The following is an 18,832-nucleotide window of genomic DNA, read 5'->3' as shown; positions in this document are numbered from 1 at the left end:
GATCAGCGATGCACAACGCCAGCAGATCTTCGAATATAAAACGTCACTTTTTTTGCAGTAGTATGTGTTTACCGCATGAGATGTTTACTGCTTGAAGTATAAGCAGCGGTGGGCACCACAACATATACACGGTTACCAAATTGAGAATGTGTTAGTATATACGAACGCGTAGCGAGCACGAAAGCAAAATAAATTATTTATTTAGTTTTATTTCAATGCTTGAACGGTGAGCACGTGTCACACTCACTCTTTGGTACTCTGTTTTAAGCGCGCGTGCGACACATCCTTACCGTACGACCATCGAAATCAAACTAAAAGAGCTGTCGTTGATTTTTACGAAGTAGCCATTGTGCTTGTTGTACTTATCGTATACATATATGGTCGCTTAGCAGGTGCTAAGCTCACGCCCACCCGGAGTATAAGCTACAACTGATTTATTGCCTGATTACATTGAACGCGGCGGCTACTTATCACAACCACACAACAGAAAAGCTTGGCGACAACCGTTGAATATAAATTATAGCAAACGGTAACGAAAAATTAAGGAAAAAGTTTTAATCATGTTGGTCCAAAATAATAATTATAACTTATATTATCCATTAATTACTTCTATTTATGCTTTTCTAGATAAAAAAAAAAAGTGCGTTTGCCAAAAGTAGAATTAGATTTTATCTGGCGACAGCGGCATTCGTGATTGACTGTCGTGCTACTCTGTCGCACCGAAAATAACGACCCTCATAAGAACATGTGCGAAAATAATTTGACAGGTGCCGCATTGTAGCCGCAGATGTGAATGTAATCAGACCTAACCTCTGTCGCTGCGCTCACACGACATGTAGGTGAACGTCGAATAGTTTTCCGACGCTCTCGAGTGCACCACTGATCTAATTACATAAATATTTTCGCTCGTTCATAAATTAGCCAGTGAATTATTTTTGCTCATACTGCAATTTGTTAAATTGGCATTTTGTCACACACGCTAAGTTGTCAACAGTCACAAATTTAGTCATTCATTTAAAGACAATAGTGGTGGGTAATGACACTATTTTTTGAGTGTTAACACAGTAGCACAGGCACACTTTGCAGTGTTAACACATTGTGTTGACACAATTGTGTTATAACTGATTGTCGAAAGTCGATATGGGTGTAGGCGCAATATCAGAGCACAGTACTGTGTTACTTACCTCTAACGCCACGTTTGACGCCATTTAGAAGAGCAAATCATGGCAACATTTATTTTCTTTCATACTCCAATTTTTCAAAGTCATATCATCTGGTCAAGAGGATAGTAAGTGCCCCTGTGGACACCATTTTTATATGAAAAAATCAAAATAAAATAAAAATTATGAGAGCGCAGTGAGAATTTTAAAATCTTTTTAAATGTCATTATCCTCTCACCGGTTTTATCTTGTAACATTTGTATCATGTGTATAAATATGTTTTGAGTGAAGTGTCATCGGAAAGCAATACAATCAACACACAAGCACAATGGACTATGTATGTATGTTCACTTACGATCTGAGTGTCATTCTCTGCGCTATAGAGCGTGTTAAGGCGGCGGTACAATGACATTCCAATAACATCGCCACAATCAACCAAGATGTTGCGTTTGTAAATATGAAGGAACTTCAGACTTGGCAATTGTAGTTTATTACGCCTTGCCCATTCACATACAAAATTTCGCGAAGCACCGTTGTAAACATTCTCCCTATACAACAAAAATACTTGCTAACATATTTTGTGTCGTATTCGATTGTTATATTGCAGTTTTTAATTGTGAAAAATGTTAGAAGATTTACCAACCAGTGGGAAAAATAATTTCACTTGCAAAGTGTGCCAACACCCTTAGCCAAAGCAAATGTCAAATTCTTCTTCTAATGATTTGCTTAGAACAAAATTAGGGAGTTGGCTACTTTTCAATATCAGCTGGCGCTAGTGTTGCTCATTCTACCATTCTCCATAAAAATACATGCAATCTACTCATGATGCATAAGCATGTGTTAAACTCATCTATATGAAAAACTGCTTATGTGTCGGAGCTGTTACTGTGTTATGAGCATTTACCAGTTTGACCGGCATTGCACAGTCAGCTTTGTGCCAACGAGTGTGCCACTGTGTTATAAATTAATCGATAAGTGTGCGTGTGCGTGCCGCACATTACTGAGTGTTAACACAATAACACAGCACAGTGCTGTGTTACTCAGCCTTAATCGACAAGCCTTGTTGTAACAGATCACCTCAATGTCGGCATTCATTTTAGTGCTGAAAATTAGAATTGATAACGTCAATGAGTCAAAATGTTGCATGTTGCAGTTGCATGTTTTGTGAAAAATATATATGTATTATATATATATGTATGTACTATCACAAACGTCAATCTCTGGTAAAGCATACGTAGACAATAATTATGCAACAAATTTCACATTTTTCTAATTTAATCCTTTATCTTTTTTTGTTCTTCAATATGGACTTAAGCGCCTAAGTAATTTTGATCGAGTTCAACAAATTGCACCTATTTACAATTTTGACGAGTCCCAGTTCTACTCCAAGTGACCTTCCCAATGCAGCGGAAGTCTACTTCTTTTCTTAGCTGTCTGATACGAGTACCGAAAATTACATGGTTGTCACGGCAATTCAGTTGGGCTTCAATTTTCTGCACATTGTTTATATCAGTCGTCTTCGCTGACTCAGACTCACTACTTCGCTCTTTTATTAGTTCGGAGTCGCCTCGTTGGAATCCTTGTTTGGTTTTGAATGGATCGGAGGGGTTCGTCCCAATCTTTATGGAGGTGATGGTGTTGCTTTTCAGGGAACAGAGTTTGCGAGATCGCCGTCATCTAGCGGACCCGGATAGTTGGTAAACAAATCTCAAACGAGCTATCGTTTAATCCTTTCGTGCGATTTCTTTAACATAATGATGGAGAAGATAATTCTAGCAGCACAACTAGACCATGATGGTACAATATATTTTAAGAACGTTCAATTACTGGCATATGCTGATGATATTGATATTATTGGCCTTAACAAACGCGCTAACAGCTCCGCCTTCTCGGGATTAGATAAAAAAGCAAAAAAAGTGGGTATTGTGGTAAATGAGGACAAGACCAAGTACTTACTGGCAGCCACGTCGCTTTTAACGTATATAGCTTCGAGACTGTGAAGGATTTCGTCTATTTGGGAAGCAGCATTATTAGCAAAAATATTATCAGCTTAGTAATCAAACGGAGATTAACTCTTGGCAACAAGTTGGCCGGAAGTTTTTTGGTCCTGTCCGTGATAAAAAAATTAAGAGGAGCACGACACAAATTGGAAGAGAACCTTGGCCTAAAATTTATTTGGAGGCTATCGCTCCTTGCATTTATTTATTTATACCCAGCTGCACTTGTACACAGGGTATTATAACTTTGGATAACGGTTGGTTGTACAGGTATAAAGGAATCGAGATAGATATAGACTTCCATATATCAAAATCATCAGGATCGAAGACAAATTTGATTGAGCCATGTCCGTCCATCCGTCTGTTCGTTAACACGATAACTTGAGTAAATATTGAGATATCTTCACCAAATTTGGTACACGAGCTTATCTGGACACAGAATAGATTTTCATAGAAAATGAGCGAAATCGGATGATAACCACGCCCACTTTTTAAATATATAATATTTTGGAAAAAGCAAAAAATCTGATTATTTAGTAATTAATACACCTAGAATATTGAAATTTGACGTGTGGGCTGATATAGAGGCCCTTGATAAAAATTTGGAAAAATTGTATAAAATGGGCGTGGCACCACCCACTTGTGATAGAATCAACTTTACATATATTATTAATCATAAATCAAAAATCATTAAACCTATCGTTATAAAATTCGGCAGAGAGATTGCTTTTACTATAAGGAATGCTTTGAAGAAAAATTAACGAAATCGGTTGAGGACCACGCCCACTTTTATATAAAAGATTTTTAAAAAGAGCTTTGTATCAATAAAATTTTACTTTCTAAATTGAATTATAACATTAAATTGGAAAGCACCGATATTTTTAAAATGGGTGTGGCACCACCCCTCTTTGTATAAGCAATTTTCAATGTTTCGGGAGCCATAACTCGAAGAAAAATTTACATATCGTAACAAATTTTGAACATATATTTTCGTTGTAGCAGGAAATATTTCTAGTAAAAATTGATAACATTGGTTAAGGACGACGCCCACTTTTATATAAATGACTTTAAAAAGGGTCGTAGGCAAAATAATAAGTTAAATCTTAGCGAAAAATAGTTTTGTACCAATCGTATTTTGTGCCATTATAACAAGAAATGGGAAAAACTCAAATCTTTAAAAATGGGGGTGGCACTTCCCCTTTGTTACAATGCATTTCCCAACGTTTCTGGAGCCATAACTCCGCGAAAATTTGTGTGCACATTAGGGCGGGTCGATTTAAAAATCGCTCAATGCTCTGTGAAAATCGTATTCTAGGGATCAAAGTAAAAAACGAATTCTGATGCCCCCCCCCCCCCCCTTTGGGCCGAACTTTTGGGTAGGATCAATTTCAATTCTACCTGCTGTGTCTTGAGAATTCGTTTTAGAGGTATGGTTGCTTCGGCAAAGTTTCTTATTTTGATCCCTAAAATATGATTTTCACAGAGCAATGGGCGATTTTTTTGCCTCCCAACAAATCGACCCGGCCTAGTGCACATGTATGCATTTTAACAGGATATTTTCATTAAAAATGAAATAAATCGGTTAAATCGCCTTCTTTTATATAAACGATTTAGAAAAAAGTGCGTAGATGCAGGTAATAAGGTATCGTAATGATCGGTTTCACCCGAACTTAGACTTCCTTACTTGTTTTTATTTATAAATTAATGTTTTATAAACGCACCCGATTCCAAAGTCCCTGTCTTTGTATACTCAGCTGAGCAGAGCTCACAGAATATATTAATTTTGTTCGCATAACGGTCCCCTAACGGATTAAACTAATCGAGATAGATATAGACTTCTATATATGAAAATAATCTGCGCGAAAAAAGAAATTCATATAGCCATGTCCGTCAATCCGTCCGTAAACACAATAACTTGCGTAAATTTTGAGGTATCTTAATGAAATTTGGTATGTAAGTTTTTGGGCACTCATTTCCGTTAGCTATTTAAAATGAACGAAATCGGACTATAACTACGCCCACTTTTTCGATATCGAAAATTTCGAGAAACCGAAAAAGTGCGATAATTCATTACCAAAGACGGATAAAGCGATGAAACTTTGTAGGTGGGTTGACCTTATGACGCAGACTAGAAAATGAGTAAAATTTTGGGCAATGGGCGTGGCACCGCCCACTTCTAAAAGAAATTTTAAAGTTTTGCAAGCTGTAATTTGGAAACGGAGTATGTCATGTTCGGTTACACCCGTAGGAAGGCTTACCTTACTTGTTATTTCTAAGATTCCCATAAAAGAAAATAAATTAGTATTGCCTTCTACCAGTAAAATTCTCTTACAGCAGATTATCCATAAATCATTATCTCTCATAATTTGTAAATTAATATATTTGTATGTGGAAGCTCTGCAAAAAATTAAAATATCGCACGTGGTGACTATAAATTATCAGTTTTGGGTTGGTTCAACTTTTTAAACAATCAACTACACCGTAGGCAAGCACTTCAGACTGACCAACAAGAAAAACGCCTTTTGACCTGAAACTATTCATCGTTTGTACATGAACTTAATACAAGGTGGTGGAACTTCGTATCGCAAAACTATTTGTGTACAAGCCAAACACGCCACAAACAAATTTATCATAATTTCTACAACAAAAAAGCATATACATATTTGTTACAAAACTATAAAATTAGCATCGAGAAAATTAAATTTCAAATCAGATGTGTTGTATGAAAACTAAATTCAAAATATATATGTGGGCATAGGTATTGCTATGTTTCGCTTGGGCATTAGAAACTTTACTCATACCACGTGCTGTTGCCATCATAAATTATTTTAATATTGTTTCGAGTAATTTATTGTAGTACTTCGTAAATACTTACATGTAGATTTAACCATGACTCCTTTAACTCGTGATTACATTTTATAGTATGGCTCAAGACAAACATAATACAATACAACAGAACTAAAAATTTGTTTGGTAAGCAACCGCTTCGAAAGAGTGGGTACCTATATTGCTTGCTTTAGTTAGTGTCAGCCCTATTTTAATAGCCTACGCAGCTTTTCTCGAAAATTATCTGCAGTGTCATGTATTTGAAACTTCACCCCTAAGAAATAGCATTCGCTCCATTACATTTCTTGGCACAATATACAGGAACATCTATCTCATCCAACATGAAGGAGTCAACTTTTCATTGAGACGTTATATTACAGTCTAGAGCTTCAAAGAGCATCCTTTAGCTTGCTTCGAAAAAACAAGTCGGCCCTCTTTGTTTGGCTATAGGAGTCGTTATAATTCAGCGGAATATGTCCATTCCGGAATGTTGACTCCTTCCATAACTGAAACTCCTGAAGGCTGTCAAGCAGTCTCCGTGATAAAGAGATCGATTGATGATACAATTGACCTTGACTACCTTAAACCATACCAGTGTCCTTAGAGCCCGTTTGACTCTATGCTCTGAATTTGATCTTCAGTTTAAAGTCAGTTATCAAAATGACTTCCATTACTTTGTACCATAAAAGTATAAAATTACTAAGTACGGTAATTCAAAGCAAGTGACTTTCGTCGTAGTACTGAGTGAAACTAGCTCTACATTCAAGAGCTAAACTTTTTACCATCAATAGAAACCTTCCCCTTGGAGACCAATTCCTGTCTTCACATAAGTAAAATTGTTACTTTGAGTCTTGATTTTGCGCTAGACTTTACTTTAGATCCGGACGTGAATATAAGCATATCATTTCTCAGATACCAGATCATTTTGTGTAACAATAGAACGAACTTAATAGCTTGATAAATGTTTTAATCTCCTTCTTGAGCAGGGTCTTGGACTACCTGCCTCTCCTTTCACCAACAGACTGTAACTTCCCGTCTAATTACAGTCGAAAAGTTGTATTTCCAGTACTGCTCAGCCTCGACTCCTTGATGAGATCTCCGCCAATGCTCGAGGCTGACGGACAATCGTCATCATCGGACAAATCCATTATCTCCTCAGCGACTTCCCCCTCATTTTATCCCCGATCAGCAGCACTCCCCTATGTATTAGGTACACAGACCCTGAATCAAGTAATAGGAAGAGTGGAGCTTATAAATATTGCGGTTTTAGGCCACATAAGTCTACCATTAACTTAGTCTTAATGTATGCCAAACTCTGGAGCAGACCAATGAAAAGTGAATCGAATTTTTGCTACAATCTCGTACAAAGCTTATAGGGTTATGTAATGTGGCGAACAGCAACACTGCAGCTTCATTTAGGCTACCATCCTTGCACAAATAAAGGCGGTGACGGAGTACAACTAAACTAACCTGCTCAAGCACCTTCTATTACAAAATCGAAACATTTCAATCGTATGCTGATGATGATATCGATATTATACGTTTTACAGACGCGCAAAAGTGGGGGGACACGGACAAGGCGTGATACTTTTTGTCAACATAGAAAATATTGACTCACTAATGCCTTGTCTTATAAATCCAATAAAAAGTCTCGCTCGTTATCAGGTGCTAGCTTAGACGAACAAGAAAAGTCCTTTCTCGTCGAACGAAGATCACGATCTCATATCATTTCCTGTATCTAGAGGTGAACCTTCTAATCTTTTTAATAATGAAAATATGCAAACAAATTGTATTTATGAACTCAAACACATATCTCCTTACATTGACAGAAAATTATTACTCGAACTTTTCCAAGTTAGCGCCCCTAAAGTACTTGACCAGCGCCCGCCTTTGCATTGCCGCATATCCCTTTACATTCTTATCTCATTCGTTCGTAACGGCTCATTTCCTTTTGACTGCCCAAACACCAAGCAACCACATCTTTTTTACTCATTTCTCTACAAATTACTAAGTATTTGTTGTATCATTTCGCCCCCTTTCCTTATTTTGTTCTTTGCTCTATGACATTATTAGTAAATTACAAAATTTCGAGTCATTTTAATTTGTTATTTTCTAAACAAAAATCTGTGCGCTCATAAGTAAACAAATTTTATGGATATAAATCTTAAACTAAAGTGTTGCGGTCATTGCAGTTACGTTGTGTTTTGTTATGTTCGGAAGGAGTGGGGATGGTATTTGTAACTAACGACACAGAGCACAGAGATTGTGGTTGGTCAATTAGTTTTTGTCAACATTTGGAATGCTGGCGGCGAGGATTGGTCGATTATGAAGGGGGCTAAGAGCAAAGCTAAAAAATGGGCAGTTGAATGTTTTTTGTTGTTATAATTTTGGGCTGAGTAAAATTTTACAAAACATATTAATTAAAACAATCTTCCTAATGGAGTAGAAGAACTCCGATAAAATTCAGATAAAAAAAAATTCTATATGGAAGATTTATATTTGCTTAGAAGTTGAAAGAACTCGACACTAGGAAATTTTAAAATATACGATTTTCTATTTGAATAAATATGAATTGAAATCTTAGAGATGAGGATAGCTAAACACTATTCACCAGTTAACTGAATTTTCAGTATCCAACTCGGATAGAATCGAAGATCGAGTAGCCATGCCCGGCTTCTGAGGACTGACGAGCATCCTCAGTTGGGGCCGAGCACTTGCATCTTTAACATATTGGCTACAGCCAAGCCAGCTTATTTTGTTATGAAAACGATTGAATATGATTAACCTAGGCTATATCTTTAGAATATTTCACAAGCTGGTTGCGAATTACAAGCGCATCAGAAGCGTATGAAATGAACGAAGAAAAGTGTTCAGAGTTTGAGTCGTTTAAACTACTTTCTTGAAGGCGACTTACCCAAACTGACTTCGGACGGATTCTACTCAACCACGAAGCTAGACTGTTTGATGTAAGTGTTGTTGTTGCAGTAACGACCAAAACACTGCGCAGAGTATTAACGGAATGTAGGCAGCTTTTGGCTTCTGTACTAGAAAAATATGATAGAAGCCCGATTACAGCATGAACATTTTTTTCGTCGAGTATTCACCTCCTCGCACATACATTATATGTCATAAATCGGGAGATTTAGAATGAGAGTAAAGCCTCTAAACTCTTTTGTCCATTTGCTAAGGTGTTCCCGGTGTCTGAGTAATATATTGATGGTAATCTCATTAGTGGTTGCCTGAGCTGGATTCACGTCGTTATTCTTACAGGAAGCAGTTCAGCAAGGGCAAAACTCTTGATTAAGAAATTAATTTCCGAGAGCATAAGCACAAACTATGAGCCTACCAAAAAAACTTTACGACAGGTAAAAAAGGCTTAACGGAGGATATCTGTAATTGTAGTTAAGGTGTTGTTGATTTATTATCTTAAAATCGCGTAGGTTGAGAGGTAGTCTTCCGTGACAAGATAAGTTCTGGACTGCGTAGGAAAGTGAAACTTACGAAATGCTTCTCAGAACTCATATCTGGAAACTAGTAAAGAAGGAACAGGTACTCGCCAGATACCTTAGAACTCATTTAGAATCTGTACATCGCGCACACCGAAATAAGATTCAGGGAGTCTGCGGAATAGCAATTTGCTTTATTAATATCCAAAGGGCACAATTGGTACTAAGATATTTTTTATCGACGACGAGTGAAAACTGCAATGCAGGACGTTACGTTGGGAAGAATTTGGAAGAGTTTTGAAGAGCGGATAATTAGTGGAGTAAGATAACTCCCCTTCAAAAGAACTAACATAGTTTGAATGAGCTTCAAAAGTTTAACATCAAGGATAGACTGTGCTCAGTAGGGTTTTGGTCGGTTCAGTAAGGCGGAATAACCTTGTACTTTGCTGTCCAAAGCAGATGAGATCAATCGTTTTGTTTTATTTACTTTTCAACCGGGCGGATAATTGATTCCCAAATTTAGTTTAGAGACAAATCAGTTTCGGCGTTGTGCTATCTTAAGAGTCATTTTTCGTTCTGATGGAGGGGTACTCCATAGAAATGCTGGCTAGAGTTTATGGTCTTTCCCGTTTTCGCAACGCCAAGGTCTAGTTACATACAAGAACGGATCAATTTGTATCCCTACCATTAGCAGAAGGATAAACTGCAGCCACCTTTAAGTTGAGAGAATCAGGAGGTTAGGTTAAACTGGTTGGACCATGAGGACCAATCATAGACTGAAAAGGTCCATAACGTTGAAAAGCAGGAGGAGGACGACTTAAAACACGTTAGTGTTTCCAACTGTCCCCAGTTATCGCTAGAAAGCGATGACAAGCGTGACTAGACTGATTAGCCCCAATTATTGAAAGAAGATCATACTCTCTGCCGTAATCTGGAGCTTCAAACGCTTTTTTCGGTTGGATATGAAAAATACCTTATCGAGGAATAGTCGTGTAACAGTGGACACACTTTTGCAATGCCCGTCTCCACGGGACTCCTTTCGCATTACTTTTTCTTATTTTTTACGAGCCTGTTATCTCTGCATCCAGGTCGGGCTTTTTTTCTGAGTGTGATTTCTACGAAGCTTTTGATTTTTTGTCAATCGTCTGAGTGGCTCAGATTTTGTTTTCTTTTACTTTATCGACAGTCCGACTATTTGCTTTTGTCGGTTCTGGCTCCATCGCCAACACTTGAAGAATATTTTACTTTAAACGCACTTATGATCTTTGGTCTCTTGCTTTCTGTTGGTCCAGCGACCTTTGCCATCATCAACCTGCTTAGCACCGATACCTCTTTCGATGCCCATCAAATTCATTTTGAATTTGCATGTTATTCAGGTGTCTAATCTTACGCCTTTAGGCCATATTTCCACGTACGGGTACAACCAGTCCATTATGTGTATCAGGACCTTATTTCTGAACTTTCCTCGTCGGTCTTCTGTGTTTCTGGCTGAAATGATAACAGCAGTGTCACCTGCATTTTCGACTACGGTAAGGACCAAGAACTCATCCGCATGTGACTTTCTAAATCCCCGGGACGCTGAGATTCAGTATACAAGGATTCGGTCACGCAGATAGCTTCTGATGGCACGTCTTAGATAGCACGTAAATTGGAATAGTTGCTCTAAGGCGGACAATCGCATGCTGTTGAAAGCTTTTGTACGTCTAAAGTTGCATGGAGGCCAACTCGCTTAGAATTACTATTAATTTCCTATGCCGATTCTACGCTTCAAAAGACGTCTTCTATTGCGTTTGAAGTGCATTATCCAGGCCTGAAGTCATGTTATCTTGATGGTAGTTCTCCTCTCCTTTAAATGGCGTCCTCAGTACGTTGTTAAGAAACCTTTCAAATGTTCTGGTTTGGTCGAACATGCATAATGACTGGTATTAGGTGAGAGAACTCAGCTCGAGGCACTCTGAGCCGGTTGATTCAACTATACAGTTGTTCAAGAATCCAATATCGACTGGTAACCTGGCGGAGGGGAAGAACCCGGACGACATGGATTACAACTGTTCACGCCGAATATAGGTCGGAAGGGTCGTGGAGAGAGGTCAAGAGACTAGCCCATAACAGAATTCGGTGGAAAGAACTCGTTTTTGCCCTATGCTCCTAAAGGAGCGATATTTCTTTTTGTAATTTACTTAACAGAAATGTCAAAGATAGGTAATAAGGAAATATAAAAAAGTACTAAATTGCGAAATAATAGCCACTCAGCACATATAAGCAAAAATTCTTGCTTTTAAAGTAATACAACACAAATTACTAGAAAATATCATGCACTAACACCACACTATAACTTTGTTGCATTGCTTCCAACTCATCCATAACACCCCGGCAAACAAATCAGGCAAAAATAAACTTTACTTCTTGCCAACGTCATTGCCCTTCACCACTCATCTGACGCCTTGAATTTGCATTTTTTGTCAACTCATACGCGACCAACATACATACAAACAAACAAACGAATCGCTGCCAAGGAGCACACTCAACGTACACAAACACTTGACTGGCTCATTATTTACAATTCAAGTAATATCCTTAAACAATATCCTGCGCTCAATTGAAGCCTATCGTCTGTGCGTACGAGTCGCTTTCTGCGCCAGGAAGTCATTTATTTCATAATCGGCGTCATAATAGATATGCCGCATACAAACATAACTTTTTGTGTCGAAAATGTGTTTTTTGCGACCCACACATACATACATACATGAATGCCTATAGGGTTTTCTGTCTATGCCTTCTGCCTTGCCTTGAGTTGAAAGTTCATTTCGTCCCACATTGCTGCTGCAGGCATTTGACAACAACCCAAAAGCTGTTTAACTTTTGCTGTCATGGAAATGTTCACTTTAAAACAATTAAACACTTCCGCAAACTTATTTACTTAAATATTCACTTAAGTGTTCAGTGACCCAAATTAATTGTTTACCAAGAAGTTTTGGTTTTTGATCTATCACGTAAAAGTAATTAATAATAAATGCAAATATTTAGTCGAACTTCAAGATTATATCTCAGCGTATGTATATATAACATTGTTTTTGTTTCTTTCTCTGGCAGTTTCTGCTCAGCTTCCTCTTTCTTTTCTTTCTACCTTTACTTTTGCTCTTAACCTCAATGTTCCAGTTTAACTTCTTCTTCTTTTTCCATTCCAGCTTTTGAACGAGGCATCCTCCGCTCTGTTTCGGTCTCCTATACCTTTTCTTCCTTTTTCATATTTTCTGTTTCATTACTTTCTGTATCTCTTTAACTGACTCTTAGTTTTCAACTTCTTTTCCCTTTTTCTTTTTTTTCTTTCCTTTTCCTCCCCCCACCGCTTTCCAGCTTCTTGCCTTCGATTCCTTCCTTCTCACTTTCCTCCTCCAATCGCTCAGTTTCACTTTATTCCTTCATATAACTCACCTTCTCTTCGAGTTTAATTCTTCCTTTTAAATAACCCCTTTTCTTAATTTTCTCCTTGTTCACTGTTCTCTTCCCTCCTTGTGTTTGTTTTGGACACCTATTTTGACACCCTTTTTTATGCCGCTTACTGCTTTCGTCTTCCTTCCTTTTCCATTCTTTCCCTGTCATGGCCTCCGTGGTATCGTTGTAGGGTGCTTCCCTCCCCCTCTGGGATCAAGGCCTCAAGGTCGTCCCTCAGCAGTGGTTTTAATAGCACTCCGAGTTTATTTCTGCCATGAAAGCCTGCTCAGTGAAAACTCAACTCAGTTGCCATTAAAAAAGTAGATCCCGTCCGCCAATTTGTAGGGAAAGCTAAAAAGGAGAACGACGAAAGTTATTAGAGAAGCTCAGCCTAACATCTCCTCGAAGTTATATTGCGCCTTGTATTTTTTAATTATTTGCTTTCACAATGTTTTTTCAGTCTGCTACCAGTTTGTTTCTTTTTCTCTTTCCCTCCCCTTTCACTCTTTCCCTTTCTAACTTCTTCTTCATTTCTTTTTTCTCTCCCTGACCTGCTACCTCACCTCTTCTATATTTACCTCTTCCTTTGTACTCATCTCCCTCATTTATAGTACCACTCCATTATGTGCCGGAGATAAATTGAAATATTCTCGAAGATATACCGAGTCAGGCTTTTTTGAAAGAGGCGTGGCTTCACCCATATTGTAATTACATTTGTATGTCGGGTAAAATCTTAATACTGGCCTTTATTTTTTAAAAGATTTCCACTTCCCTCTCTCACTAAACTCATTCTTCTTTATGTTTAAATGTATCACATTCTATACGATGTATTGTATCACCTTTTCTCGCTGACTACATGCCTTCTTCACCACCCCTTTAAACGCCCTTAATCTTCCCGCTCATATGAATCTTCCTCTTCCTCATAGCTTTCTCTTTCTCGTATTCTTCCTGTCCTTTTATTTCTCTACCTTGCTCTTATTCTTTCCCTTATTCTTAATCTTGTTGTTACTCTTACTTTCTCTCATATTCCTAGCATATCTCTTAATCTTACTCTTTTTATTATTCTTATTCATTATCTCACTCTTTTATTATTATCCTTACTCTTACTGTTACTTTTACACTTACCTTCACTTTTGCTTTTACTCCTACTCTTACTTTACACTCTTTCTACTCTTACATACTCTTCTCCTCTGCCTCACTACTATTACTTTTACTTTTACTCTTGCTCTTACTCCTATAATCCTTCCTCTTCTTGCTCGTGTTCCTCGTCGCTTTCCCTGTACGACCTTTCAGTTCTTTTACTCTTACTCTTAATATTAATGTATTACTATCACTCCTTCCCCTCTTGTTCCTATTGTTGTTGTTATAGCGATAAAGACACTCCCCGAAGTCTTTGGGGAGTGTTATCGATATTGATGGCTATTACCAAATATATATCAGGTATACAATCAAGACCATCTCAAGAACGATTTAACATGGCCACATTGAAGTTCATCTCGAACATACATCAGATCTGTTTGGATCCAGGAACAATTACCGAAAGTTTCTAGTCCACTCTTATTTTTTTTCGGCGCTGGCTGGCCCTTTGGAAAACTTATTTATACAATCCGCGTTTCTGCATCTTCTACGAGTACCGTTTACTAGGAGATTTATTAATAAGCTGTGCAAGCCTTACGCAGCCGTCACTGTAGCTGGAAGCAAACTCCGACTACGCTAGCTAGCTTAAGCGAGTGGATCAACACGCTCCGCCGCAGAAGGTATTCCAATCACCAGCCGCCGTTTCCAGTAAAAAAAAAGGAAAGCCCATACCGCTGCCTTCCCCTCCTTTGTTCAAAATCAATTATATTTCATGTAGCAGCAATTTAAAGAAGGAAAGAAAAGTTTAAACAAATAAGCGTGTGGATTGGCGTTGAAAGGGGTGGATTATCTGCTTGCAAATTTGCGCCTTTAAAACGCCCCCCGAAACACCTACCGCTGGCATGAAGCATTCATTCATTCAACTACCTAATTTGGATGTGTGAGTGTGAAAATGAAGTGTTTAATTTTGCACTCTTACCAACGTTTACGTGTACGTAAGTATGATTGTTTGTTTGTTTATTTGTATGAAGAAAAAAACCGAAAATCTACAAACATGGCAGGAAGCAGGTTTGAACAGCTGCTATGTTGGTCATTCGAGAAAAAAATTCCCACAGTAGCCACTTTTGGTGCGGGGATTGGTAGCAAGTGAAGATAATTAAGTGCATATGTAAGCGTGTAACTATGCATGTACGTAAGTAGGTATGTGCAACAATTTCAGTTAAAACGTTGCATTACAGTGGATCAAACTTTAACCCAGCCTAAGCGGCTATTTACGAGTTGTTAAACAGGCAGCTACATAAGCCGACATGGATAAAGCACAAATGGATTTGATGATTGCGGTTATTATACGGTCATGAACAGAGGAATAGCACAAGCAAAGTCGTGACGCACACTTGTGACAGCCAGCCCATTGTGATTGCAATGAATGGCCTGATGTTCTTCCACACTTATAAATGTAAAACGCTGAACCAATTTGTACGTTTAATGTATCATAAGATGCCTTCAATTTCAACCGAACCAAGCTCCGCTAAACAGCCCATAAAGTTCTTGTTCAGACATTACATGCGTGTTCTGGCTATGTCAACACTTTTCTCTCTTCCTCGTCCCTAAAGCTTCCACAGAAGTTATTTGTTGGGATTTCCATGCCTTCGTGTGCTCCCCTCAGACGGGACCCTTCCGTATCGCGATCAGTGGGCCTAAGGAGTGAGGAAAGAGATTGAGACTTATAAGGACTTTACTTCGGCTCTCATTCTTACAAGTCTACGCTTCTTGAGACACCGCACAGGTGGGTTACAGCGCCCATCTGACACTGGCCTTCTCGGTTAATACAGACATGTGGAAGTGTTTGAACGATGCAAAAGAAAAAGTGCCTTAGTCAAATTAACTTGGTCTGTTCAGTGACTTTCGTCGCTAGCTCATCAGCAACACAGTTCCCAGGAGCACCACTATAACCCACTTCACTATTGTGGTGCTCTGAGCTGCTAGTTCGTCGCAACCATCTGCAATCTATTCCAACATTAAATGTTGCTGTTTTAAAGAGCTTTGATCGCTCCTTGAATGCCGGAGTAAATTGCAATGTAAGTGATATTCTTAAATAGTAGCCGTTGTGCAGCCTCCTTTATAGCTGTTAGTTCTGCTTGAATGCAAGGGCTCAGTAGCCCACTTTTTAATGAGAATCCAAGATCTTTACCCACATTGCCGTGAAGACTGCTTTGAATTCTGGGTATGAAAATATATATTTTCCCATTCGTGTTGGTCTGCGATTTTGATGCAAAATTTGTTGTCTAGAAGAAGTTTAAGTTTAATCTAATCTAATTGATGAAAGTTTTCCGTAGTCATTCCCAGAATAGTCGAATGGGAAAATGTGAAGTCGTTCTAGGGCAGGACTGCATTCAGTCAAACCGCAGTAAAAATCGCCTGGAGCTTGCCATACAAGTCTGTTGTGAGGAGGTAGAGCATAACCTCTAGAGCATCTGTGGATGTGGAGGGTAGTGTCCCTGATAGAATAGATAGATAGAACCCTTTCAGTCTTCGCAGGATTCACTTAGAAGTCGTTTGTACTGGATCGGTTCTCTAGGAGGATGAATACGGTTTACAGTAGTTCGCCCAGGTTCTGAAGATGTTTTCCGGTTGCTATTAGAGCGATGCCATAACTTGTCAACCGGTTCTTTCAATCTCCAATAACAAGAAATAAAAATCGAAAGCAATGGAAAACCCGCAGTCATGTTGTTGCCTGCGTGCTGAGGCTTACGCTTCGAACCTCGATGCGATCCGCATGAAATAAAATTTCTTCAACATAACATTTATCAGTCAACATGAACAAAGACTCTTTGGTAAACTAAAAGAGACGTTCGAACTGGTGCCCTTTCAGCATAGAATCATAATGGTGATTCGCGGATTCGGCACGAATTTCGGCATGTAGGAAACTGTTGGTTGGCGTGACACAAAATAAGGTATCAGGTTCCAAGGTAAAGAAAATCCACCAAGCTACGTACCTTCCTGTCCCTTTGCTAATTTGAATTTATTATTCGCATTACCTCTTGCCAACAAGTGCTACTTTGAACTGAGTAGGCAATTGAAAAATAAAGTCCTCTCATGACGAACAAAAATCAAGCACCAGTTCGATTTTGGGGTTCAACTGGAAAGCGTCAGCTATCCACGGCTCAACTAAAACTATTTCGAGACTGGGTTTGGTAGAGCTGGAAACAAAAAACAGATTGGAGGGATTGCTTGACGCTCCCCTGTTTGTGAACTTAGGAGGTTGGAATGGGCAGATCCTCCTTGGGCCTGTCTTAAAGATAGCTTTTGTCCTCCCTACTTGAAGTGACAAATAGTTTTGAAATACATATTATTGATTTTGTGCCTGGCGTGGTGCCATTAAAAAAGCAAAAAATTAACATTATTACGAGAAATAAAGGAATTTAGACACAATTGAATAGTTAGAGGAGCTACTGTGTTTAGAAAGACCATTTTGATTTTGTACCTGACACTATGGTCATAAACCACTGCCATTGATGTCAATTTGTAATTGGTCGCACCTATTGGATGGAACGAAGTACTGCTACAACGCTAACAACAACAACAACCACTGCCATAAATCCCAAATCCCAAAAAAAATACAAAAATCAAGCACTACAAGTCGATCATCATACATTCCCTGACTTGGTATGACTTGGAATCATGGACGGTGAGGAGAAAATACGAGATGATTTTAAGAGTGTTCGAGAGAAAATTTCTCGGGAATATTTATGGCCATGTGCGTGATGCCAACGGTGACTATAGAAGGAGGTATAGTGACGAGATGAGTTCATACATTCAACCAAATATAAAGACAGTGGAACCGAATAAAGCTCAAAGGCTTCGCTTTGGTCATATTATGCGAATGGACGAAGGCGCTCGGGGCAAGAAAGTATTTCAGTCAAGACCGCAGTTTGTAAACAGTGAAGAGAAGTAGGAGGAGCAAGATTGGACCTCCCTTGTAGCTCTAAACTGGCGTCAGTTATCGTGAAGCAGTCATAGCTGGCGTTACTTGTTACGAAATCGCTTAGGCGGTTAAGCGCCAATTAATGATGATGATGAAGCCGTTTATCTGCCCATAACTGTATTAACACACCTATTCAATGATCGTTGCTGCAATATAAAGCACATCTCTGGTCTGCCTAGGTCCGTCCACTGCTGATTACTTGCAACATACAACAACACTTCCAGTTCAATTTGTTGCTACTTTTGCTTAGTACAAGTTTGATTATTGTTCATTTTAGTGTTTTTATTTCTTTGCATTTTGTTGTTGTTTTATTTTTGTTAATGACAGTACCGCGGCATGAAACACAGCCACTAATAGCAGTTTATGTGTACTATACTGGCAGTAATACACGACGTAACGCCTATTTGTATGCTACGCCCAACAATCAGACTTCACTTAATGTATTTAATAATTAGAACAACAACAAGGATGTAAGGCAGTAATTAAAAGGCTTGAAATAATACAATCACAGGATCCAATTTGAGTTTAAGCGAATCGAATGACAGTAGCGATTTTTTCATTTCTGGCGCTGGTGAGTATTGGGTTCCATGCGCTATCAACAAGAGACGACGGTTCAAAACGTAGATTATTTGGTGTTGTTCCATATTTTAGTTATATTTTTTTGATTTCTTACACAGGATAATGATTTATCCTCGATGAGGGAGAGGGATAGAGGGAAGGAGAAGAGAAAAACAGGGGGCGGTAGTGAGAAAAGAAGATGGAGAGTGAAAGTATGAAAAGAAGCAGAAAAAGAAGGAGAAAGTAGAAGAAGGAGACGTCCTACTAAGGCTTTTTCCTTGGCACTACCGTCAGGGAAAGTAGATAAAATGGGATACAACTTTAGGAATGCCTTCAACGCGAACCGAA

Source organism: Eurosta solidaginis, chromosome 1 (genome assembly GCF_040869045.1).
Source record: "Eurosta solidaginis isolate ZX-2024a chromosome 1, ASM4086904v1, whole genome shotgun sequence".
Taxonomy (NCBI): domain Eukaryota; kingdom Metazoa; phylum Arthropoda; class Insecta; order Diptera; family Tephritidae; genus Eurosta; species Eurosta solidaginis.
This window is presented reverse-complemented; position numbering follows the sequence as displayed.